The 26,860-nt window shown below is 39.3% G+C and overlaps 1 protein-coding gene across 2 annotated transcripts in view; it reads right to left on the minus strand.

The window, feature by feature from the left end:
• Nucleotides 1–229: 229 nt before the first annotated feature.
• The window catches only part of CDK14 (cyclin dependent kinase 14), a 483,078-nt gene continuing 456,447 nt past the window's right edge, over nucleotides 230–26,860 (minus strand). For both annotated transcript variants that reach the window (XM_024202069.2, XM_024202070.2), the window contains one exon: nucleotides 230–1,023. The gene's annotated coding sequence lies outside the window, so the exon portion shown is untranslated. The remainder of the gene's footprint in view (nucleotides 1,024–26,860) is intronic.

Genomic DNA, 26,860 nt, shown 5'->3' on the forward strand with positions numbered 1-26,860 from the left:
GTCTAAGGAAAATAAGTGAAAGTGCTTTGGTGTGGAACAGCAAACATTTTAGATCAGGGTGACTTTTCATTTTGCTTTCTAAGAAGCAAAACAACAAAGGTAGTTTTAGTGGCTCATTCAACAAATACTGTTTCTGCACCCTAGGGTCTGTCCTAAAGTAAACTCAATTCTGTTTCATGCTCTTTCTGTTTTCTTTTTCAGAAAATATTCCAGAAGTTAAATAGGGTGTGGAAAAAGTAAGTAAAGATGGAGCCAAGACTTATAAAACATATTTAAAAATCTATATTAGCAAAGGGTAAGGAATTCATGACTGTATCTGTTAGTATAGTATGTCCTGTCATTTTTTCTTCACTGCAGGCCTATTTTGTAAAGTGGCATGCTACGCAGCCTATGCAGAATAACCAAATTCTGAGTTCTAAATAAACATGCAATTATTTCCAGGTTTTTAAAAAAAAATGGATGTGAACATTCTGAAGAGGTAAAAATCCACTTTAGGAATAATGGCAAGATACTGTACTTGTCAGTCAATCTGAGGACTTGGGCTTGCTCTAGCTAGAAATAGCCTCCCTACTGGTTGAAAAATATGCCCAACTCTCAAAGAAAACACACATTTTTATGCCACTATTGACTTTTATGTACAGACATTACTGAACAAGTGTGAACACCAAATGTGTTGTCTTAACGTATTTAAGACCTTGCTGGTGTAAGCATAAAAATCTTTACAAAGACGCTGTGCTGCAGTGGAAAATCAAACAAAATCAAACACAAAAGGCTGAAAAGAGTACATCCCATGTACCAGTAAGCAAAAGCTAAATCTTCACATAGTTCTCTGAAATCACAAGGTATCCAAATGCGTGCAAGGTTTTAAGTAAATTGCAGGGAAAAACTGGGTCTTGCCAGCTTCAGTTTTCTTTTAAATGAAATCCACAAGAGAGAGAAAAAGGAGACAGGGCCACGGTTCCTTCAAATCATTGGTCCCCTCATTAGGTTCTGTTTCCCTCCTGAAGAGTGGTGAGCGTAATCCTGTAAGGAAAAAAGAGAAATTATAAGCAGTCTTATGACTTGCATCATTTTATGATTTCTGAACCTAAAAAATGTTTGCCCAAAGCCAGCCCTCATTACTTTATTGCTCCCACTCTGACCAAAATACCACAAACCCAAAACATACTTAGATGAGGTGTCTCAACAAAGCAGCAAACCTAAAGCAGTGGTCCCCAAACTTTTTCTGTCGCACCCCACCTTACCCATAATGGAATCGGCCACGCCCCCAGGGGAGCCGCTGTCAGGAGCCGGGGCTGGGGCTCGGAGCGGGGCCATGGCCTAATTGAAATTCCGGGAGGCGGTCAGGAGTGGAGCCTCAGCTGGGGCTGGAACCCTGGGTTGAGAGCGGAGCTGCGGCTGGGGGCGGGGCCAGAGATGGAGCACAGCTGGGATCAGAATGGTGCTGGGTGGCACTCTCTCCCCGCCCCCCGTAAGGACTGGCCCAGGCCCCACTGCACATGCCTCTCCGAATGTTCCTCCGCGTCCCCCAAGGGGGGCACGCCCCACAGTTTGGGGACCACTGCCCTGAAGCCAGCATTTTCCAATTGGGTGCCTAAACTGAGGAGCCTAAGTCCTTACTAAGGGATCTACATAAAAGTGGCCTACTCTTCAGAGGGGCCATGAGCACCAACGCATTCAACTGGAGTGTATACAAAGGTATACGTAGTACCAGACAGCTGCCTCTGCAGGAGATGCTCACACCCTAGGCACGTAAAGAGGAACCTGCTGCTTATTAGTATAGCATTTGGAGCTTATAAGCTATGTCTGCTCCCTTCCCTTGCTGCTCATCCTGTACTGCACCCAGGGCCGGCTCCAGGGACCAGCGAAGGAAGCAGGTGCTTGGGGCGGCCAATGGAAAGGGGCGGCACATCCGGGTCTTCGGCGGCAATTCAGCGGCAGGTCTCTCAGTCCCTCTCTTCCTCTTTGAGCTGCTGCCTAAGTGCCGCCGGTTGGCTTTATCTTTTTTTTGGTTTTGTTTTGTTTTTGTTGCTTCGCCACTTGGGGCGGCAAAAAAGCTGGAGCCGACCCTGAGTGCACCCAGCAGTTGCACTAATGACCTTTCTCTTCTCCTAACAGAGGGCTGGACAGCTGAGGCTGATCTACCTAATAAACAGATACCCTCAGACTTTGCCCAAAAAAGAAGTTCGCTTATACATAGGTATATATAGCAAATAGCTCTGTAAACTCCACCTGGTAATGATAAACACCCAGGAACACAAAACACTCATTTTTATTCTGGTGCTTTTCTAGCATATGTATGTTGTAATCATTTCCCTAGTTTTATCTTTGAATCATGCCAATGATTTCCATTTCATCAAACTCACTCCCAGTTATTGATTTTGAAAAGATGGCTTATGATCATTCTGCTATTTATTTGGGGCCAGCCAAACAGATTGAGGACCCGTAGGGCATGATCCTGAAGTACTTAAATAAAAATCTCATTGACTGTAATAGGAGCTATAACTGAGTAAGGGCTGTAAGGATCAGATCCACTGGAAGGATTTAAGTTTTGTCACTAGCACTTTTAACTTTTAAATATCTCCAAATAGATTTCTGTACAAGCTCTTTGCTGATGAAGATCGGGAATTCTGTAATTACCTAAAGACAGGTTCGAAATACAGATATTATTTTTAAAACAACAGGTTTTTTCCAAAAGATGAGATTTGAACTATGGGCACTTGTTACACTTTTAAGTGCAATTGCAAGGATAGATTCACATATACAAGAAAACAGCACTTAAAAAGGCAGTTACGTAAAAATATTTGTCAGACTTAGAGCTCTGTCGGTATTAGCACCTCCTAAAACTACACAAATCAAATGGCAGGCGCCACTGACTCCAGTCTATAAGGACCTCGTTTCAACACCAGGAAAGAAACAATGAAACAATCACCTGAAAAACTAATGCAAACTGCAGCTTCCAGCGTAAGACTTTAATTGCTTTTTTCATCAGAAGTAGCTTAAACAATTTCCACCTTTTGCAATTTCTCTCTCCCCGCCCATGCCAGGCTCATTACCACAGTCCCTGAGTGCTCCTCTCCCTCTCCATTAAAACTACACAGCACCTGAACTAGATCAACAAGAACACATTATGAGTGGTGTGTGGCAGTTAGTGTCTTATGGCCTCTTGGAGTTTGTTCAACCATTTCTTGAGTCCTATGTGGGTTGTTTTCCAATTGCCTTTGTGATTCATGCTGGATGCCTACCAAGACTTCACTCCTGGCATCCATATGAAAATCCCACTCTTCCGTTGGCTGCTGGTTATGGTTGATGCCTCAGTATCTCTGGTTTCAAAGACCATATTGAAGATGACCTCTCTAGTTGACACTTATGTAAGTTTAGCCCCCCCCCCCCCCAAAAGTGCAATATTTTGGGGGTTAAAATTTCACTAGTGCTCAATGGTGACATTTTGATAATATTCCCCAAATTCCAAGTTTTCCTAAATTAACACTGCTTAGTGGAGACCCCCACCATCCTCTAAGAAAGCAACTGAAAAACAGGAAGATTTATAGATCCTGGAGCCCGTTCAATGTTCAGTGGGGATAGATGGGTCTCTTGCAGCTTGGGTTTATATTCTGCACCCCTAACTTTGGTCTGGTTGCCTTGCTGATCCCTGTGCTGCTTAAAAAATGTCATTGCAGGCAGAGAACAGCTGGCCAGACTATAAGGGTAAGCACATAATGCTGGAGTCCCAGGACTTGGTAAAACAAGCAAAGCAAACATCATCCAATACGAGTGGCAAAATGATTGGGACATAAGACAAGACCCTGTCCAGATGTTGCTTTTCAAATTAACCAGATCTGGGATAACAAAACTTGAGTCTCTGGCATTTGTAACAGAAGGACAGAGAAAGAAGTTTCCACTAAGGGCACAAACTGCTCTTTGCCACAGTGAACAAACAAAAACTTTCCCAGTGATACTAAAATTTTCCAGTTGCAAAACGCCTAAATTCTCCAAGCTTTGGCTCTCCAAGTAAAACTGATCAGACACAGACAACTCTCTAATGAAGGGCCAAGATCTGTGAGGTGCTACGTGCCTCCTGTGTCATGCCAAGCACTCTCCAGTCACAAACAGATGTTCAGCACTTCACAGAATCAGGCCAGCAGTTGTGGAGAACAGAAGAACCAGGGGTCACCCAATTGAATTAATAGGCAGCAGGTTTAAAACAAACATAAGGAAGTATTTCTTCACACAATGCACAGTCATCCCGTGGAACTTGTTGCCAGCGGATGTTGTGAAGGCCAAAAGTATAACTGCGTTCAAAAAAGAATCGGATAAGTTCATGGAGGATAGGTCAGGGATGCAGCCCCATGCTCTGGGTGTCCCTAAGCCTCTGACTGCCAGAAGCTGGGATTGGGAGATAGGGAATTGGTCTCTTGCTAATTGCCCTGTTCTGTTCATTCCCACTGAAGCATCTGGCACCAGCCACTGTCGGAAGACAGGATACTGAGCTAGATGGACCATTGGTCTGACCCAATATGGCCATTCTTATGCTCTTATGCTAGCACAAATGATTTATGACACTAAACAGCAGGAGCTGCCATTTTACATGCTGGGAAACACTGACAGCATCATTTTGGTTACAAGATGAAATAAGGACCGACAGTGGTGATTAACATGTGGAGTAATGTTCAAAGATTTCTATCGAGGCTCCTTTGTTTCTCTGCTGTGGCTCTGAATAAGAACCCCCTTAACTGTTATAGTGTAGTTCTCCCATCCCCAGCGCTGACTGCTTCTGAGACACCTTTCCTTTGGCTTTCAGGTTGGGATGCAGGCATTCCGAAAGGGTTACTGAAGAGCAATGTGGTCCCCACCCTTCAAGCATGAAACATCTAAGACCCAAGGCTGTTCCTGAACCAGGATTCTCTACACGATACCACAGCCCAATTCCCAAGCTCCTTAGCAATTCTGCTTTTGCATGTAAAAAAAGAGCGATCTATTTTAGAAAAATCCTCACTAAAATTTCCTATTTTTTTTTTCTGATCATACAAATCAAAGTTTTGCTTAGTGACTTTGCAGATCGTGTGTATGGCCCCTGGTCACAGCTTTGCTTATAAAAGCATAAGCTGTAAAGTGGAATATTTACAACTTATGATTTCCCAAGAGCAAACAAGGGCTCTTTCAGATCTCCTTAAAATACCTTCTGACATGTAACAGACTGCCTTAAAAATGAACATTTATTTTTGCACTGCAGGATGAGGCAGTTTAGATTTTCATAATGTCTCTATTAAAAATAATAAAAGATTATAAGCAAGTTAATGATGCATCTGAAATATTTAATGATGCAAATCAAGCAATGTAATTGTATGTAATTGTAACTGTATGAAATTCTCTTTTGCATACACCCTGTTTTGTCATACAATTTATTAATCCAGCTTAAAAATAAGCAATGAATAACTGTATAACGTTGCAGCTGTTGATGTAATAGCAACACTATTAAAGGATACAAAAGCTTTGTATTTTAAATATCAATTCTAAGTCTCAAAGCCTGGGGCAAGGGAGGGGTGACTAAGAGGCCGACACTTCCTGAAGATTTTCTTTTTTTTAATTTATAAAAGGACAGTTCTTCCCTCTAAAAATATTTGTCTCTGGTTCCCTTACAGGCTACTTTTGGCAGCCTCAGCAGCCTTCTCAAGGTGCTATTAATTAGGGAGCAAATTATAAAAAGGGGTGGAGCTGTGCTCATGCAGAGTCCTTAACATGCAAAGCACACACCGGATGCAGTTCTATTTAGCACCACTTTAGACAGTTCATTCCTATGAAATACGGTTGTAAACACAAATGCAACCAGGTAACTGGGGGATACTGCATTTCCTGGCAAGTGAAATATACTGGCAATTTAAGACCACCAACAATGGTCCCCTCCCCATATTAATATACCCAGCTATTGCTCCATAAAATTGTATAATATTAACTGATAATGCATTTCTTTCTTGTTTATTTTTTATTCATCTCTGTACTAGTGAAGCCATTAAAACAAATATATTATCGATAAAATTTGTATTCCGGTAATATCTACATACAGCTCTTTGCTATAAATGTTAATTAATTGGATCACCAATACCCATAATGCAGCTTTATTCTGACCCACATGCCCTATGAACTAGATTTTTTTTGGATTCAGTTTTCTTAAAACCAACTGTCAGCATCATGTGATGGAAGAGATGAAAAATGAAAATGAGCATTCCTGCTGTGCAGGTGAGTGACCTGTGGGAGACAGCTCTGCCTGGTAGGATTTTTACACGTACCATCAGACACAGACCAATTGATTAGATCATCATATACCCGCCACCAACTAGGCTCAAGAGACTAATTAGAGAGAGTACTGCCTGCGCAGGCACCCCATTGACACCTAATTTGCTCTGCCAAAGCCTTTGGGGAGAATGTATTATCTCTGCAGCTGCACTTCATGCATTTCTGATTTGAGGCATAAGCAAGAAGTACTTCATCACTCTTTTGAGCAAACTGAATGTATAAGCCCTTAAGTGCTGAATACAAGCAAACAGAGAAATTAAATCAGGACAGCCTCTTATAAACGCTTCACCCCCCTCAAATATAGGTACATATACATACATTATTTAAGCTCTGTGTCTATATGCACACACATATATATACATAGCATGTATAAGTACGTGTATGCATAACATACATATATAAACAGACATTTATATAAATACATATTTTAAAAAAATACAATTTTTATATATTACAAGGTACTTTGTTTCTCAAATAGATTTGCATTGCGGTAAGTTTGAAAAATACTATTGTTATATTATATGAAAAACATTATTTGCAGTATTCTTAGCTTAAGCCTTCTATTTCTCCACAGGCCAGGATCAGTACAGACAGCCGCCTGTTAGGTTTCTTTACATATCTTCAGTGGCATTAGCTCAGAGGTAAAATAAGTGATTATTTCAGTACTGATTCTAGCTCATTTGTAGGCTTCTCTTCCATAGGCTAAACCATACAGCTGGTTTGTTGAGGAATACTATTCACTGGGGCTAAGTATATGGCTACTCAAAACTGATTTCTCCTGGGCTTTAGTTTTATCCAGTTACTCCATTCTCCTGAAATGCAATGGGGAGCCAAGTCTTAAGGCCGGGATTAAAAATTTATTTTAAAATAGATTATTTGACTCTAGAAATAAACTGTGATTTTTCCAAACTGGCAATGGTCGCAGGAAGTATTTTACAGCAGACTTTATTGTTCAATTCTCTAGCTCACACACCCCATAATTCAAACAAAAAATGGCAGTCTCTCACCACCTCTCAGCTAGATATATTAGAACTGTGCAGAAATGAGGTCTCTTATTTCCAAGACCTTGTCTATACACAAACTTGCACCAGTTTAAAGCTGTCTTGAATTTAATTAAATTGGTGCCAACTCCTGTGTGGACACTCTCAAGTTGGTTTAAGAGTGTCTATGCAGGATTTTGCACCAGTTTAACTAAATTGATTTTAAAAGAGATTTTAGCTAAATTGGCGCAAGTTGTGTGTATAGGCAAGGTGTAAGATTTAATTCCCTTTACCAGATATACTAGGGCAGTGACTCTCAGCCTTTTTCATAAGATGGACCACACCTTAATACAGATGGTATCTCCTCCTATTCTGTCACACAGGCCACATCCCTTCCAGATCAATTTATATTTATTTTTAGCTGTCTTTAATTGGAGTTTATCAAGCTGGAAACAAACTGAGGAGCTAGTGATCAGCCAGTGTTATACAGAAAATTTACTCATATGCTATTAAATATCATCAGAACCATGCTAGTCAAATAAGTAAAATGTTTTCTGAGGCATTTTATTTACTCTTATATACTGTGTCTTACTTCTTTATTGTGTTCATTTGCTAATTCACAATGAGTCTCTCTGATTTCAGTCCCAAATAGAAAAATATTGCTGCATATTTTAAACCACGTAGGTTTAAAATGTAGGCAGTGTCTGTTTTTCTTAGTTCCTGATCCTGCCAAGAACTTTGACTGGGATACTTCCTGCTCCCACACAGAGTCCCGCATTCAAGCACCTGAATGGAGATCATTGCAGGATCAAGATTTTGTTTTATTTACAACTAAAAGACCCTGTAAATGAATTGCCAGATATGAAGAAGTAAACGCAACCAGAAAGAAATAAGAGTACTAACATGAGTATACAAATATCAATGCATTTAAGAAAATAGCAGATAGCCACCTTTCTAATCACAAAAAAACGAACATCCTTGCCTGGTTGAAAACCAGACGCCCGGCAACCCTAGCCACCAAGGATGATTGGCCTATTAGTATGCTGCAGTGGACAGGGCACTAGATTGGGACTCAAAAGACCTGGTTCTATTCTTGACTCTGCCACTGAATAGATGCATGATCTTGGGCAAGTCATTTCACTTCTGTGTGTCTGTCTGTTTTGTTTGGGAGCATAAGCTTTCGTGGGTAAGAACCTCACTTCTTCAGATGCAAGAAGATGCATCTGAAGAAGTGAGGTTCTTACCCACGAAAGCTTATGCTCCCAATACTCTGTTAGTCTTAAAGGTGCCACAGGACCCTCTGTTGTTGTTTTGTTTGGTTAGATTATAAACTCACTGGGGTAGGAACTGCCTCTTACTGTGTGGTATACAGTACCTAACACAATGAAGTCCTGATGTTACTTGTGACCTCCAGGCGCTCGCATTATATAACAATAATAATGAGGCAAAAATCCTGGATCTGAACAGCAGCAAACTTTGGAGTATGTGTTTGAAATCCTAACCCAGATCTGACTATGAATTTTGAACCTGTCATTATAATAGTCCAAATCAAAGTCCTAGATGTCCTTTAACTTTAGATTGTCAGAAATCTGAATCCAGATGTTGTAGCTTGATGCTGTACAATACCTATTATAATGGAGGTTTGATACCTAACTGGGACATCTAGGTGCTATAGTAATATAAATAATCTCTTAGAACAACACACTCAGGGCATTTTTGCACTCGATACTCAATTACAGAATACCTTGTACACAGATCTCTCAAAATATTTTAAGTAACTCTTGCACATTTGTTACTGGACTAAACAAAAATGAATTAGCATTTTATTCACTGTTTTTGTTTTCACTAATATTTGGTAACATAGTTTGTAGTTGATCTTTTAACCTTTGGGTGGCTGTGGTAACTTCCAAGCTAGTTTTTTCTGTGAGTCTTTCAGCAAAAATTCTCTACTACCCCAAACTGGCCACAGCTGTATTTTTTTTTTCTTTGAGTAGAGAACAAAGTCCACAAAGCCTTTTTCAATTACCATTTGAATAAGGCTTCACATAAAAAATGGCCAGGAAGGAATCTACTATACCTCTTCCAGTCTTTGAGAATAAAATAGAGTCCTCTACAAGTGAGCTCTGGGAAAGTTAATACTTCAGACAGAAGTAGTACAAAAATAGTAGTCTTAGTGAGTTCAATATAGTTTGCAAGGAGAGCCATATGAACCTTATTTTAAAAAAGAAAGAAGCTTAATAGCTCAGACACCAAGATTTTGGAACACATCAAGCCTACAGAAATATCGGTGCCTCTTCTTTCACTAGAATGTGCTTTTCAAACCAGACAATGATGAGCCAAATTTTTACAACTTCTTCCATCCTCCTCTTTGTTTTTCCTGTTTCAGCTCTGACCGTCAGCCCCCAGGCATGACACTTGCAATGATTTATTGACTTGTCACCTCTGAGGTTGGGCCCAATAAGATCAGTGGGTAAAAACTCACTCAGACATTTATCCCCACAGTTGTGTAGTAAAACTAAGGAACATAACGGGCATGGCTTCTGAAGAGCTTGCCACGCTTTTTCTTGCCATCTGCTTGGTGGCAGTCTCCTCAGTACCGCAGAAATTAGGTCTCTAACTCTTATGTTTGCAAAGAAAACCTGCCAAAGTGAATCAGCTACATATAAACTGATGCAATGTTGTCTTCCTGCATTTGTGATCAGACAACCACAACCATTGCTCTAGGATGGGGTTATAGGCAAGGTGTAAGACTTAATTCTCTTTACCAGATATACTAAGGCAGTGCCTGATTTCAGCGTGGGCATCTATGTATTACTGTAAAACAAATAAATAATAATAAAATATGTGAGCTGCCCACATTTATATCAACATGCTATTAATGCTGATGCTTAATTAGAATGACTTAAAAGCCAAGGTGGATTAAAAAAAAAAAAAGCCTTTTCTGTTGGATCATGCTAATCAGAAGTGGTCCGATCTAATAGAACACAAACAGGAAAGACCTATTAGGTCAGTGGTGTACTGCCTAAAGTGCTTTGGCTGCTCCTGGGTTGAACCTCTCTCTGGAGGTGTGGAATATATATGAGCGAGCCGATGGGAGAATTCCTAGGTGCAGTAGATAAGCCAAACAGAATGGTGGGAGGGACTGGGAGCTTTAGAAGGAACAACCGGCTGAGGGAGCTTTAACAGACTCACTCTTCAACAAAAATGATTTCTCATAGTTCACCACTTGCTGCAGGCCTCAACTTTCTGCAAGTCTGACTTCCTGACTCACAAACAACTAATTCTTTTCAGATACTCAGAAATATAGTGAAATCTGTCTTAACTGATTCCTTAGGGGCAAAAACTGGTTGCATAATGGAGAAGGGCTACTAATAAAGGAGGAGCAGAACTGAACTCAAAAGGTTCGGGGATATTTTGGGACGGTCTCTTATAATAGGCCATTGCCTAATAAAGACAGCCATTTTGTACATGCTTCAGGATTGCAGAGAGCAAGAGGGGACTGAGGACCTATGCAGTAAATGGAAATTTTGTTTTGTTTACAAACTGATTCAGTGGAATGGCTTCTCTCATTTTCCTGACTTGCCAACAATTACTCAAGAAGTCGGAGTATAACAGTTGTGTGCTTAAGGGATCAAGAAGCTTCAAAATTCATTTAATCAACAATTCAGAGACTTTCAAAGGGCCAGAAAAATGTTTAAGTTCTCTGCTATCTAATTTCCAACTGCAAATGAACAGTGTAAGCCAGTGGTGGGCAACCTGCGGCCCATGGGCCACATGCAGCCCATCAAGGTAATCTGATTGCGGGCCGTGAGACATTTTGTTTACGTTGACTATCCACAGGCACGGCCCCCCCTGCAGCTCCCAGTGGCTGCAGTTTGCCATTCCCAGCCAATAAGAGCTGCGGGAAGTGGTGGGCTGCAGGGATGTGTTTGCCGCCGCTTCCCGCAGCTCCCATTGGCCGGACGGTCAACGTCAGCAAAATGTCTCGCGGCCTGCAATCAGATTACCCTGATGGGCTGCATGCAGCAGGTGGGCCGCAGGTTGCCCACCACTGGTGTAAACCTTACACTGTAAGGCCAAAGTTCAAGGTGAACAGATTGAGTATTCATGCCTCAATCCAAATTTCATGAATGAAACTTACTGAATTTCTATAAATGCCTGTCAGCTGACTGATATCCAGCGTTACACAACACTGGAATTGTGTAAGTGTCTTTGGAAGTACTTACATTTGTGAACACGCTCTTTGTCTGCCTCTGAACTGAAACATCACAACTGGCTAACAGACTCAAAGCTACATGCAGTAATGTTTGTGGTCACCACACAGGTAAAAGACATCAGCACAGAGAAAAAGTTCTGGTTTTCCTATTGATACTTCCCCCCACTGCCCTGAAGTATATTTTATCTCTGTGTTCTGTGAAATGAAATGTATATAAACAGCAGTCTGCTAGAACATGAATGCACATTTATATCTGATTAAAATCCTCTGCAAATTTATATGCAAATTAGTGTGGCCTTTTGGTTCCAGGGAAGTTGCCAGTAGAGCCTGCAGTGCTGCCAAGGTTGTACACTGCTGGAGTAAAGGTTTCACAATCTACTGTGTAAAATGAAATATACATTGACTGCATGCTAAATGAGTTGTTAGCATCCACCTCCTTTGAAAAGAAGTTTAGGGGCCACATTATATGAAGCTACAGTATCTCTGAGGGTAGGTCTATACTTACCACCGGGTCCGGCGGTAAGCAATCGATCTTTTGGGATCGATCCCGGAAGTGCTCGCCGTCGACGCCGGTACTCCAGCTTGGTGAGAGGAGTACGCGGCATCAACGGGGGAGCCTGCCTGCCGTGTCTGGACCCGCGGTAAGTTTGAACTAAGGTACTTCGACTTCAGCTACGTTATTAACGTAGCTGAAGTTGCGTACCTTAGTTCGAAGTGGGGGGTTAGTGTGGACCAGGCCATAGGTAGTTAAAATGTGGCATTTCGCATACACATGATCAATATATTCAGTTTTGCTACGTGATTAATCAATGTTCTTAGAACACATAGACTTCTGGTGCAAAATAATCAAGGGGAGCTTGTGTCTAAATCCAGATGCAATTGGTGGGAAGGATCTGCAGGAGGGTCTAAGGCAGTGATACGTCAACTGAGAACTGGGAGCCGCAAGTGGCTTTTTAATGTGTCTCCTGCGGCTCTTTGCAGCACACATGATGTTAAAAACACTGTGTGATTTAATTATTAACTAATCTAAGTTATTAAACAATCAGGATGCTTTTACTATGTTATTAATCAATTGCAGAATACTTGGTCAGTCATTTTGTTATTAGTATATATATAAATATTAAACAAAACAATGAATTCACACTCTTGTGGCTCTTTTGGGTAATGTTTATCACTAATTTGGCTTCTGAACCACTGAGATCTGAAGTAACAGGGGGTAGCCGTGTTAGTCTGTATCCACAAAAACAACAAGGAGTCCAGCGTCACCTTAAAGACTAACAGATTTATTTGGGCATAAGTTGAGGTCTGAGTATCACTGGTCTAAGGAATGGCATGGACAATCTTCTGGCTCATTTAAACAAAATAAACAAGAACTATTCAGGACTTAAAGATAGCTCCATGAAGTACTGAAAATATTTTAAATAAGCATAATTCAACAGATTCAAATACTATACATGACAAAAAGTGAGGCAGTATGAGTTTATCTATCATTATCAGGGTCTTTAAAACACTTTATCAGTCTCTGGAGCCAGTTTTGGTTCTAGCTACCTTTGTAAATATTTTGATGTGGGGAATGTGTATTTGGGTGGAGGAAAGAGAAAGAAATAAGAGACAAGAAGTAGAAGCCTAAGAAAAATTCATTTTTCATCCATATTTCTGCTTCTGATAAATGTTTTCTCTAGTATTTCTCTCCAAAAGGGAGAATACTTTTGAGACCAGTAAGGAATTCTTAATTAATCTGGAATGCTGAGTTATGACAGCCTTTGTTTTTAGTTTAAGAGAAGGGACATCATTACAGTTGCATCCTGGATAGCAAAGAACCCTTCTAGTTGAAAGCTGCTATTTTTTAAGATCCATCAGGTTATACAACTCTATTTGGTGGTCTGGCTTTTCAGAGACTGAATATCATGCCCAAGTAGTCACATAAATTAAAATAAATCCTATAGAGCAGCATTGCAAATGAATAAGAAAATATAAAATTAAATAGACTGGAAACCTCACAAGCTGAATCACAAGGTATACGAGATTAAATGGCAGCTTTAAGTAACAGATATACTTTACATTTTAGAATGTTTCCCAGTACCATTATAGTACATAGGGCTATACTGTCCATTCCCACAGAGCACACCACAGAAAAGGGACATAGAGATCAGAAAAGCTTGAAGTTGACCTTCTGAAGCTGGGGTTATAGTCTCCCAACCCAGCGGAGACTGAGAATCTACAAGGAAAGGAAGCCCCGGTTCTGCATGGGAGTTTGCCCCCTCCATGCTACCTTTCCCTCCTCACTGTACTTTGATTAGCTGGGTCCCCACATGGCTGTGCAGTTGTAATACCTGAGGGAAGCAATGCTGCTTGAAGTAGCATTAATGCCTATTTGGGTTTCTGACTGAAATTCTGTGGGATGCCTGTTCTATCCCTCCCGGCCCTGGGCTTTTCTAGAAAGTCATGCGGAACTCTGACACTGTAGAACTGCAGCAGAGGAGCATATTGCAGAATTGCAATTGGGGGCCCCTGACTTGCACTAGTGGAGGGGGAAAGAGCGAGCCTGGAAGTTTGATTTCCTATGAGAAGTCAATGTTCTGTCTAAGGTAGGACACTTTTCATGCCCATGGTCAGATATAACCAGTGATTTTGGGTGCCCAGCTTGAGAACCTTATAGGGGCCTGATTTTCAGAAATTGTGGAGCAGACACTCTCTGAAAACCAAGACTTTTTTTTAAAGGTGTCTCAAGCTAAGCACTCAAAACCACTAATTGCTTCTGAAAATCTTGGTCCATATTTGTATCCAGTTCTGTAATACACTTTATATGTTCCTCACCTTGAACAAAAATAATAGATATTAGATCAGGCATTACCTATACCTATGGTTGGTACATAAGAGTGGGAACTATGGTCAAATAGGTAACTATAACCTTTTCTTTCAGTGGCATCGCATCAGTTTTCTTGTAACTGCCAAGAAAAAAATAATCTTTCTTTTGAAGCCCTATTATATATTAAATGTATGGTTTTGCATGGCTCATTTAAATAGTTTAAATGACACAAGGTTAAGAACAGAAAAGTCTTTCACCAAAGGTGGTTAGTTCTTTTTCAAAGATTTAATATTATTTGAAGCTTACTTTCACTGCATTCCTTTACCTTGGCTGTTTCCCAAGTGGGTATAAGTTAATTAAATAGGATTTTGACCATTTAACCTTCCATATAAACTGTATCTTTACCTAAGTCTATTTAAATAAATCAAATAAAAAGCAATCATGTGGCAAAATATGTATTTTTACAGCCGTGAAAAAAAACAAACATGTCTAATAAGGCTATTTGTAAGTACTTAGTAGTCAAAGCTACAGCAAGGAGTCATGGATGATTTTAATTAAAAAAATATGGGTGGGCATATAAATTCATTTATGATGGATTTTCTCACTCTGAAACTTCTCTAGCATTATTACAGAATAATGCTGTAGTCTCATAATTACCCATTTGTTTATGGCAACTACTGTTCAATCCACTTGGTTAACTTGCACTTGTTTTATGATTCATATAAAGTGTAGCTGGTCTCTTAAAAAAAAACACTGAAAAGGATGAGGTTAAAAGAGGGGGGAGAGGGAGAAGGAAGGAGAGATAGTAAAAATAAAACCAGGATAATTTGTTGTGATTTCTATAGACATTAGACTTTCTGGAGTCAGATTTTTAAAGAAAGGGGAAATGAGTACAGAAATCTAGACTTGTGTTTACAGGTAATTGTGCATTTTTGTGCCCTTTTGCACACAATCACCCATTTTGCATTTTCAAGCATAGGCTTGCAACTGGAAATGCAGGCTTTGTGGATATATCTATTGCCCCCTCAAAATATTTGGCCTCTTCTTTAACTTCATCAGGAAATCAAGTATATTCTGGGTTTGAAGGATTACAGTAACAGTTTCTATAGCCAAAAGATAAAAAAAAAATTAAACGATTAACTAACGATATCTCACCTATGAAGAACACAGAGACAAGTAAAGCCACCTCTTTGTAATTTGTATGTGACAGTGGTTTTTCCTGGTCCTAGAATCTGCAGTGGCAAAGAATTTGCCAATGAAGCAGGGGAACTGATCCAGTCTTTCTTCCACTGCAGGAACTTTACATTTGAAGTATTATAAAAGATGTAATGTTCTGCATATTTTAGAACCAAATCCTGCCAACACCATGGATTGTTGTGTAAATAGTGATACTAACAGATGCACTACAGTAATTCTCAGCTAGAAGGTGATATCACATCTGTTCTGGGCTGATAATTCTTTGATAGATGGCACCTTCCTATTCCATGACACTCCTCTGAACCTGACACTGATGAGTTACAATCCCCCCAGTAAATCATAGGTTGGTGGAAGAAAGCAAGATAAATGTATCATCTGCAATATAACTCCCTTCCCACTTTGCAGACTAAGCTGCACAAAAGTAGTGATGTAGCCTTGTGAGCATGGTGCCTTGAGGACCTACTCACTAGAACACTGTGCAGGGCTATTTTTTTAATCCCACTCCCACATTGTTTCTTGCATTTTTATCCCACTCCCACCTGCAAAAACCTTAGGTCCCACAAATCCTGCAAGATTCCCCCAAGCTACTAATCCCCGCCCCCCCGCCAAAAAAACAGTCAGTTAATATATGATATGTATTAACGGAATTCAGACACAATTATTACCACTAAAAGAACAAAACAAATCTTGCTTAACCATGTAAAAACTTCTTTAACCCCTGTTATAATAGATATCAAATCTCCTTCTATCCCTTGCTTAAATTTAAGTACTAAAACATCTAAAAAAAAAAGAAAAACTTGCTTTACATTTCTGAAATTTGATTTATGACAAACTGACAAGAGATTTAGTGTTTTCCCGCAAATTACTGCAGTTTCATTTTTTGCCCACCCCATCCCACCCGCAACAAAGTACATTTGACCTGCTCCTGCGATTATGGCAGCAGGACCTGCGGGATCCCAGTCCCGCTGCAGGACTCTACTTTTATTCACCTCTTCACACACTGTAAGTGTTGTATTTCCTGGTGCCATGCATGATTGCTCCAGGAATGCTGTATTGTCTGTCTTTCCTTGCTATAGTATCTCAACCCTGGTTTGCAGTCTTGTAGATAGTGTGATAACAGGAATTAATGGGAAAAAATAGCTTCTATTTTTCACATTTCACAGGATTGGGGTGTATGCTCTGAACAACAAGCAACAACAATTTTCCTGCGCCAGTACATTGCCTCCGCGCCAAAGCAAAGCCTCAAAGTGAAGTGTGCCTTGAAAAAAGACACTTTCAAAATGAAAGACTGAAAAGTAAAACGAACAGTTTAAAGGGATAGCAACAGCCTACAAATCCTGCTTGAGAGAACTTTTTACCTACTATTGATACAAACACCTCCTACAGTAAAGTTACAGTAGTCCAAAGAGATTAGAGAAAAGTGTTTTTTCTCATCTGAGCCTTGTGTATGTCAGGACTTTGTATATAGTTATTTTCATTGTTTTCCCTGTGGTGTCTTTCATATATCAACAGTAACAGGGGAAGAGAAAAAGACTTTTAAAATAGGAAATATTATTGTAAACCCACTAAAAATGGCAGAGGGACACGGGCAATGTAGTATCCTAAAGAACTTTAACTCATTTTACAAAATTGACTAAAACTGGGTGTGTTTCTTTAGCAAAGGTTTTAACCTAGGGCACCAGAGCTCCTGTTTATGCAAAAATAAAACAGTCACCACTGTCAAGGAGGAGACTGATATTCTATCCTGGGAAATTTCAGAAACATTGACACTCCAGTGACATTTTGGCTAATCTCAAGTAGCTAATTTTTCATTTGACCTTTGTAAAAATCTATCAGTGAGGTTGTTAAACTTGTAATTAAAACACAGTGTAGATTCTACACTATTTATTTTTAAATATAAGCAATTTCTATATGCATTGCTGACCGTGAGAAGACAAAGTGAGGGTTTGCTTTCTCCTCTTCGATTTTGCTGATTTCGGAGGCCCCAGAAAGACAAGAGGATTCTGAAGTTCACACAGGTGTTCTGACTGTTGACTCTCAACATGCTTCTGGGTTGAGAATTACAGGTTAACAGAATAGCTCAGGGCAAACTGGGCAGTCAACAGGTGAACAAGGCAGCATGAGGGGACCACAACCAAGTGAGCAGGTATGATTGAAAAGGGGCACAATGAGGCAGCAATCAGGTGATCAGGAGCAGGAGGAACCAGACAATCTGGGCAGCACAGAAAGACTACTGATCACACCAGAAACTGCTGCAATATGAAAATGAATTCCTACCTTCAAGGCTCATATGTCATCACACTAAACTAGCTGAAACTGCCTATCAGAGGAGGCAGCCTTGTATCAACTCAGCAGGACAGCAGTAATTAAGGTGCCACCCACTCTGCTAATCCAATTCCGCCCCTCCTGACTTGCTATTAAATATTAATGAGTGAGGAGGCAAGAGGAGGAAATTCCTGGCAGTCAAGCCAGCATGCGAGTGAGGCTCTGTGCTTTGCATACGTCTTGTGCAAACTAGCTCTAAATGCAATGTCAAGTGATTAATAGTGGTTAAACTAGAAGATCTGGAATTTGCCATGTTCTGAGTCATCCGATTTTTGATCAGGACTTGTGGGAGAATGAAACACAGACATAAAGAAACATTTTGAAATAGAAAGCTGCAACTTTATTAACTTTTTACTTTACTGGGGATGGGGAGGCAGAGAACCTCCCACAAACAAACACACACACACACACACACACACAAGTGCGTGTGCGTGCACACACACACAAACTGCAGACATTTACTTAGATCCAGTGCAATGTTATTAAAAGGGACTCCATGCCAAATAGCCAATATTCAGGATTCGTCCTTTTTTATCTTAACTCCTAGGACTCAGCCTAGCTCTGAAGGGGATTTGCGTGGGTAGGGGAAGAAACAGAGGGAGGAGCCAGGGAAGGGGAGGGGACAGGGGCAGAAGAACTTAGTCTCTTATTCCCTGGTATTCTCAACCTATAACCATTCGAGCATACCCCTCTCCAGACTCTGGAAGAACCCATTATTCCTGAGTCACTACCATTAAGTGGATACAGAATTGGTTAAGCAACTGCAAACAAAGAGTAACTATTAATGGAATGTTATCAGATTGGAGGGAGGTTTCAATTGGGGTTCCACAGGGATCTGTTCTGGGTCCAGTGTTATTTAACATCTTTATTAATGATCTGGAATAGAGAGCATACTGATCAAATTTGCAGATGACACAAAGCTGGGGAGAGTTGCCAACACTTTGGAGGATAGAGCTAAAATTCAGAAGGAGCTTGATAAATTGGAGAACTGGGCTATAGATAACAACAACAACAAAATTCAACGAAGACAAATGTAAGGTGCTACACTTAGGGAAATAAAACCAAATGCACAAATACAGAATGGGGGATAACTGGTTTGGCAGCAGCACCGCTGAGAAGGATCTGGGAGTTATGGTGGATCACAACCTCAAAATGAGTCAGCAATGTGATGCTGTTGCAAAAAATAGCAAATGCAATTTTAGGTTGTATTAGCAGAAGCATAGCATACAAGTCTCGAGATTGACAGTACCTCTCTACTTGGTGCTGGTTAGCCTCAGCTAGAGTACTGTGTCCAATTTTAGTCACCAATGTATAGAAAGGATGTTGGAAACTGGAAAGGATCCAGAGACGAGCGACAAAGATGATCAAAGGGATGAAATGCAAGCCATACGAGCAAAGGCTAAAAGAACTTGGTATGCTTAGTTTGGAAAAGAGGAGATGGGGGTCGGGGGGGATGATCTTCTAAAACTTGAAAAGCTGCCATAAAAAAGATGGAGAAAAGTTGTTCTCTCTTGCCATAGAGGGCAGGCCAAGAGGCAACGGATTCAAACTACAGCATAACAGATTTAGATTAAATCTCAAGAAAAACTTCCTAACTGTAAGAATAGTAGGACAATGGAACAGACACCTAGGGATGTTGTGGAAGCTCCTTCATTGGAGGTTTTCAAAAGGAGGCTAGACAGCCATCTGTCTTGGATGGTTTAGACAACAAATCCCGCATCTTGGCAAGGGTTAGACTACATGTAGACCTTTGTGGACCCTTCTAGCCCTATGCATAGGCAACCTTTGTTAGCATTTGACTTTGCAGCTTAATAATGTTCTTTTAATATAGTTTATTAAAAAAAGAGCCAGTTGATTAATTATCTTTCCATTTAGTCACAATCATCGTGAATAACATTATAAGAAAAATGGGATACTACGCTGAAAACTTGTCTTATATAGATTAACAACTTGCAAAATTTCAGGTGAAAGAAACAACTATTTTTATAGTACAAGGCTATAGAGAAAACATTCCAGCATTCATGTCATTGTTTAATTTGACAAAGTAAGATGAGCACTTGTTGCTTATACAGTATGAAACGGATTGAGAACTTTAAAACTGTATCTAGCATATGCCTTCTAAAACTTAAAGGCATTGCATATAGGCACTGTATACTGGCCTGTTCTTTGTACTAGTTAGTTTCCTGTTGAGTAAGTAAAATGCTTGGCAGCCCTGGGGAGACAGCTCAGAGGCTTAAGCACTGAACCATGAACTTTTCTGTTTACCATGATATTAAACAAGTGGACACTCTCTCTGACGTTATGGAAAAAAAGACATTCTGTTAAAGTATTTGTTTCACTACTGTTCATAAGCTACTGTTCTTCTGAACCACAGATCTATTTAAAGAGATATTTAGATAATTTATAATTACAATAATATAATAATGTAATTTGATACAGTAAACTAAGTTAATACAACATTTAGGTTAAACACATAGAGGTCAAAGAATACAAAGTTAAAGCTGAATTTGGACGTCAAATTTAAAAGTGATGCATAGATGGTGAAAGTTAAACCTCTTTACAATAAACCCCCTTATTCTCCCCAAAATCTACTTATATCCATTCTAACCACAAGTGAGGGAATCTAAGCACGTCCAATTCACAACTCAGAATTTAAGCAGACACAATAACCTACAGGGGTTGTTCTACACCTTGCAGAATTAGACTACAAAAAAGACTATGCCTTTTACTCTTAACCTTCTTCTCCATTCCTTTTCAGGGAATGCTTGATAGCTTGCCATATGCCTCAATAAGGCACAATGACAATAAACATATGAGATATATAAATAGAAGGCTAAAGTGCCATCATTAATTCAATTTTACTCCAATAGACATTAAATATGCACACATAGTATATACATATTCACTCCCCAGGCTGATACTTTGTATCACAGTATTTAGCTCAGAGCTAATTTCTGAGTAAAAACTTGGCCTGAAAATAGGGGCTTATAAAGGAACACTAATAAACCTTTAGCTATAGGGATTCTAGCAGCCACTGCTATAATAACTTTGTGATACAAAACCTGTGTCAATTTATGGACTGCCCCATAAATCTTCTCTTTTCTTATGGATTTAAGTTTTCAGCCAAAGAAAACAACATTTTTCATAAAATTAATGAAAACAAGCTGCTCTCTGCCTACTGAAAAAGTATTTTTCTTAACTACATTTTTGCTTTGAATCATATATCCTGTAGTTTGATTAAATCTCCTCACAAGTCAAGTAAAAATTAGAGCTTTGCAGTGTGAACCTCAAAGGTGGTGTTTACTTGGAGAATGTAAACCCACCAGGCCTGGAAAGCTAATATTTAAAGCTAATATTTAAGAGCAATATGCAATGGTTTTCTTTTTATTATTATTATTTCACTGCATAAAGTTATTTTCAGGAGTTAAAGTTTTGAGAGAAATATGATCTAGGCAATGTCTTTATTAGATATAAATGGACTGCAAAAATGAATATAGAAAAACTGAGAATATTAGAATTCTATTTAATCCCATGAGGCAGTAAACTGGGATTTCTAAAGCATTTAACGCAATATATCTGCAATGAGGGGTTAAATATATAATGTGTGAAAAGTCAAAGACAAGAGTTAGATTAAAAGGTTACATGGAGACTTTTGAAAAACTGAAGCCATGCTGCTAAATAGGCATCCAATAGACATTTCTTTAGGCTGAAGCAGCTAATGGCATATAGTGTATTCTAAATAAATTCACACACTATATAGAAATTTAATCCTAGTGGCACCCTTGGATCATATTTTCTGTTTAGTACCAAAGCAGTAGATTCTCCTCTATGAGAACCAAGCTACATAGACATGACAGAGCTAATATAATTGCTCATACTAGAAAATAAAAGTGCCCTAGCTACATTGTCAGATCACAATCGCTCTGAAGAACCCCCTAATCCCCGCTGCTGGGCCCAGTCCAATTCCCAGTGAAGTAAATGGAGGCTAGAGGAGATACCCATTAACTTCAGTGATAATTGGATCAGTGCCTACATACCTCAAAATTCTCCATTCTGAATCACAATTAACCGGAAGAATTAAAGTCTTCGTCAGGCTTTATCAACCCATCTCCCAGTTCCTTTCAGTTCCTCTTTTTTTTTTTTTTTTTTTTTTTGGACAGTGAAATTCAATAACGCAAACTTCTCCATTGACCTCAGTGTCAATTATGCCAACAGTGAATGCAGCCATATAACCTTCCAAAGTCTCCATCTATGCAAAATTTCATCATCATCAGACTCAACTCATAGTATGTTTTTCTTCTACAAAAATGTGGGCAGCAGAACAAGAACTTTCCTGTATTTTGGCAACAAATGTCTCCAGAAACATTGCCTTTCAAAATCATTATTTGTATGTGACATAAAAAAATCTGTTCCAAAGAAGGAAACACAAACAGAGAATAAATTTCCAATATTTTTTCAGGGCAATTTCCTAGTTTAGTTATATAAAATGGAAATAGCCAATGTCTTTTTCTAATATGTCTCTAATCTCTTCTTCCCTGACTCTGTTGTCAAAAAAAGTGATATATCTGAAGTCCAGAGATTCATTTCAATTTATATTGTAAGTAGCAGGGCACAAATCTAGTTATACAGATTTATATAGCTATCCAAATGCAAGTATGAGAACTTTTTTTCTGAAAAACTACACTTAATTTTATTGACTTCAGCACATACTTAATTTTAAATACACCTCTACCCCGATATAATGCTGTCCTCGGGAGCCAAAAAAAAAATCTTACCACGTTATAGGTGAAACCGCGTTATATCAAACCTGCTTTGATCCACCAGAGTGTGCAGCCCCGCCCCCCGGAGCACTGCTTTACCGCGTTATACCCGAATTCGTGTTCTATCGGGTCACGTTATATCAGGGTAGAGGTTTATGTGCCTAACTGCTATCCTGAATTGGTACCTATATGAACAGGGAATGAACAGATATGATTTTCTTTGAGTGCAAAATCAGAGCATTAATAACATTTGTTGGTATTCTGGAGCCAATCCAATGCCCATTGAAGTCAATGGAAGTCTACATATTAATTTCAATAGGTGTTGGATTAGGACCCATAAATACATTCAATTGCCTTTGCGTTTATTGCTTTTATTTTTTAAAAACAGAATGTGTCAATTCAGGGCTTTGGAGCTGTGCTCCGGCTCCGCTCCGGCTCCAGGCAAAAACCTGCAGCTCCACTGCTCTGGAGCTGCTCCGCGCTCCAGCTCCGGGCTCTGCTCCAAAGCCCTGCAAACTATAGAATCATAAATTGCATCTACGTTAAAAAAATTAGCTGATATAGTTTGATTGGTTACTAAAGCTAGTATTAAGTGTCAGTGTTTTTTTCTTTTCTATTTTTGTTGCTGTTGTTAAAGATACATACAGTAGTTGTATTTTATTTCCTGAAACCTTCTGCACCCTCAAAATGGATTTTAACAGGCTCTTACATTAGTTGTTTTATTTAATATAATTAATAGTCTGCCTTTGGAATAAACATGTCACCCAGGGCCAGGTTTATAAAGGTATTTAGGCACCTAACTCCCACTGAAATCAAAGCATGAAATCAATGGGAGTTAGGTGCCTAAACACTTATAAAAACCTGGTTCTAGAGCCTGTCAGGGAATTGTCAGAATGACTACACAAGGGATACTCAGACCTCAGTGGTTCAGGAGCCAAATTAGCGATCAACATTACTCAAAAGAACCACAGTAGTGTGAATAACTGGGGAAATATTTAGTTTATATATACACACACACATATTCTCACAGCAAATAAGTAAATAACTTAACTGATTAATAACATAGTAAAAGTATCCTGATTCTCAGATTGGTTAATAACTAAATCACACAGTGTTTTGATATTGTGTGCTGCAAAGAGCCGCAGAAGACACATTAAAGAGCTATTTGCGGTTCGAGAGCCATAGTCTGAGTATCATTGGACTACACTTTAGGTCATTTTCTCATTTGTTACTTTTGTCTTCAAATAGGACTCATCCTCAGAATAACTGTATCGAAGATACTTCCAGGAAATGGCTGAAAATCTCAACACATTCCTAAACGTTTTAGTTTTCACTTAAAAAGAAGATATCTATAAAGTTAGCTAACACCTTTAAAACATAACTCTAAATTACAAAAACAGTGTTAAAATATTATTTGTAGAAGTGGCTACTCCGTAAGTCTACTAGATAGATGTCATATCTCTTTGCAAAATGCTTTTCTTTTAATAAGCCAATTTGTAATGTTCAATAATGATACGTTCTTTTAAAGAAGAAAAGCAAGTAGTTGGGGGAAACAATTCTTAAGTTACCATTTTATCATTATTTTTATTCCCGGTATGAAGTTGAAAACCTTATTCCCTTCGGTATGCATCTGTCTGTGAAAGTACAGGGACCAAGTTATCAGAGCATTGCTAATTCAACTGTATTTGACCTCCGAGGAACAGTTTGTGTCATCATGGAGCAAAAGTGCTGGTGAAACATTTATCTAGATAAAAGACTTCAAGCAGTTAACCTGCTCAGCAGAGGCAATGCAACCAGGCAACAGGATAATGACCTCTACCCAAATGTGGAAGGTATATCAATTTAATACTATGACAGCTAGACAAAAGATGATGGTAGCTCAGCAGGAAAACATTAGCAAGGATATAACTCTGGGTACTGTATGTGAACAGAATGATTCAGAAGTATAATGCAGCGTGGTATTTTAACTTATAATAGGGATTTTAAAAGCAAATTTATATTTTGGTTTATACTTGCATTTTAAACACTTCATTTTTCTCTTCCAAGAAAAAAAGCCTGATAAAAGAAATCTAATGTGTGGATAAAAGTTACTACTAGTAGTACTTAGAAACAAACACCATCTGCCACTTGATGCAGGAAATGTTGGAAGGCTAAGCTATTTCTTACCTAACTTTATTATGACACTACATTTTAACAAACTAGCAAAACCTGATGAGCCTTGTTTAGCTATCTTAACGAGTTCTAGGAGACAGATTAATCACATTTGGTATGCAAGTTTATTTAGGTTTATAACAACTTGAGTTGTTTAGCATGACCTTCTTTTAAAGGAAAGAGGAACATTACATTGCATTTTTGCTGTACAGTACATCTTGTATATATAGGTGCCATTCTTTCACTGACATATAGAAAGTTCAGCTTTTAAAATATTTAATTTTAAAGTAGTAGAATGATCAGACCTGCATGTTTATCTAAAGATCTTTACTTTATGACAAGAGATTTTAGTCTGTGAGGTTTCCTCTACACATGGCAGGCAGCTGTCAGAACCAGTGTGAAGGGTGAAGGGTCAGTGCAGCTGCTCTGTTAAATCACAGGGTTCCATCAACATCTCAGAATTCCTGCAGAGTGGGAGCTGGGAGACCACAGATTAGAGTACATTGGAGTGTGTATATAAGGTCACTTCATGTCTATCAAAGTGAAATCAAACTGGTAAGCTGTACAATACATTTCACTGTGTTCTGTGTTCAATGAAAGTAGCAGGAAAATGGACATGTGTGTAGCAGACCACAGTTTAACATAAAATTTCACATTGTCTTTTAAACAGATGGATTTATTGTTTGCAAAGACATGTTGACTGTATACACATCACATAAATGTGTTGACTGAGAACCGCGTTTCATAAATTCTTCATGTCAGACACTGAAAACATCAAGCACTTGTTGTTCAAGCAATTGTTTTCAATTAGACTGCAGAAGTTAAATAAATATTAAGTATAGGAACCAGATGTTTACATTTACTGAATGTTATGGATGTAAATTTAGATGTATTAGTTCTAATAGATGTACTTCAATGCTTCCCCATAATGTGGTTTAATATCTCCTCGATAAACTTCAAATGTATGAAATCAGTAGCTGCATCATCCTAAGGATCTGTCTCGCCTTAAAACTGCCTCTGTGACTGCTGGCCCACGAACGGCCCTTAAATGTCCTAGGATAGGCAGCTGCTCAGGCTGTTCCTTATCCTAAGAGGGTAAATCCTATTTGAACAAAACCATGTAGTGCTGATTTGCACATTATTTACTTGCCCAAGCCTTCCCACTCCCAGGGATGGAGACACGGGGTTTTTCTTACTTGAATGCTGTATCAGGCTCTTTGGAATCAAGCCCCTTCATCTAGATACATGTATTCCCCCATCACGACAGTATCTGGACACCTATTCTAGAGCCAACTGAGCAAAAATGTGTCCCTTGGCAAAACAAAATATAGAGTGGGTATCTGATATGAAGAAATTAAATGGACAGTAGAGCACAGGATTTTTGTTGGCCGAGCTCTGGAATGTTTGTGACAAAGATCTCCCTAATGGGCAACATAGAAGCAGAAACTCCCACCTCTGGTGACTATGGGCAGGAGTAGTATTAGGCAAAGTATACATTGGGAAAGGGTTTTAACCAACTGAATTTGTCTAATTTTAAGATAAAAAATGGTGATATTTGAGCAGTTTTAGGAAATTTCAGTATTTTCCCACAGCAACGTATATTCCACAGACTGGACAGCTGGGAAAAAAAAAGAAAAGAAAAGCAAAGCTGAAGGAGCTCTAGACCACGTGGTCAACAGGAATCTTGCAAATTCCTCAAGAAAATTTACCAGCCTAGTTGAAAAATAATCTACTAGCCCAGCCTCACCAAAAACACCAACACATGTTACCAACCCCCATATAACCACCTGTACTCATTCCCACCCACATGCTCCTGGTCACATGCACTCTCACATTTGAATGGATGGATGCAATCACATCCCCTACATGTTCTCTTTCACACACAAACGCTGATCTCTTGCATACTCACAGGGTTCATGCCAGATGCCCTTTCTCACACATACCTCCCCCCCATGTGTTTCTCACAGCAATAATGATCATGTCCCACTCCATCAAACTCCTCATCTTGGACATGCAGTAAAAGCTGTTTTATCTGGCACTTCACCAACCGGAAAGCTCTATAAACCAGCATTTCTGATCTTAATTGAAATGCTGGTTTATAGTCTGGTTGGGGCCTGGGAGGGGGCGT

Source organism: Terrapene carolina, unplaced genomic scaffold (genome assembly GCF_002925995.2).
Source record: "Terrapene carolina triunguis isolate 2854851 unplaced genomic scaffold, T_m_triunguis-2.0 Scaffold84, whole genome shotgun sequence".
Lineage (NCBI taxonomy): Eukaryota > Metazoa > Chordata > Testudines > Emydidae > Terrapene > Terrapene triunguis.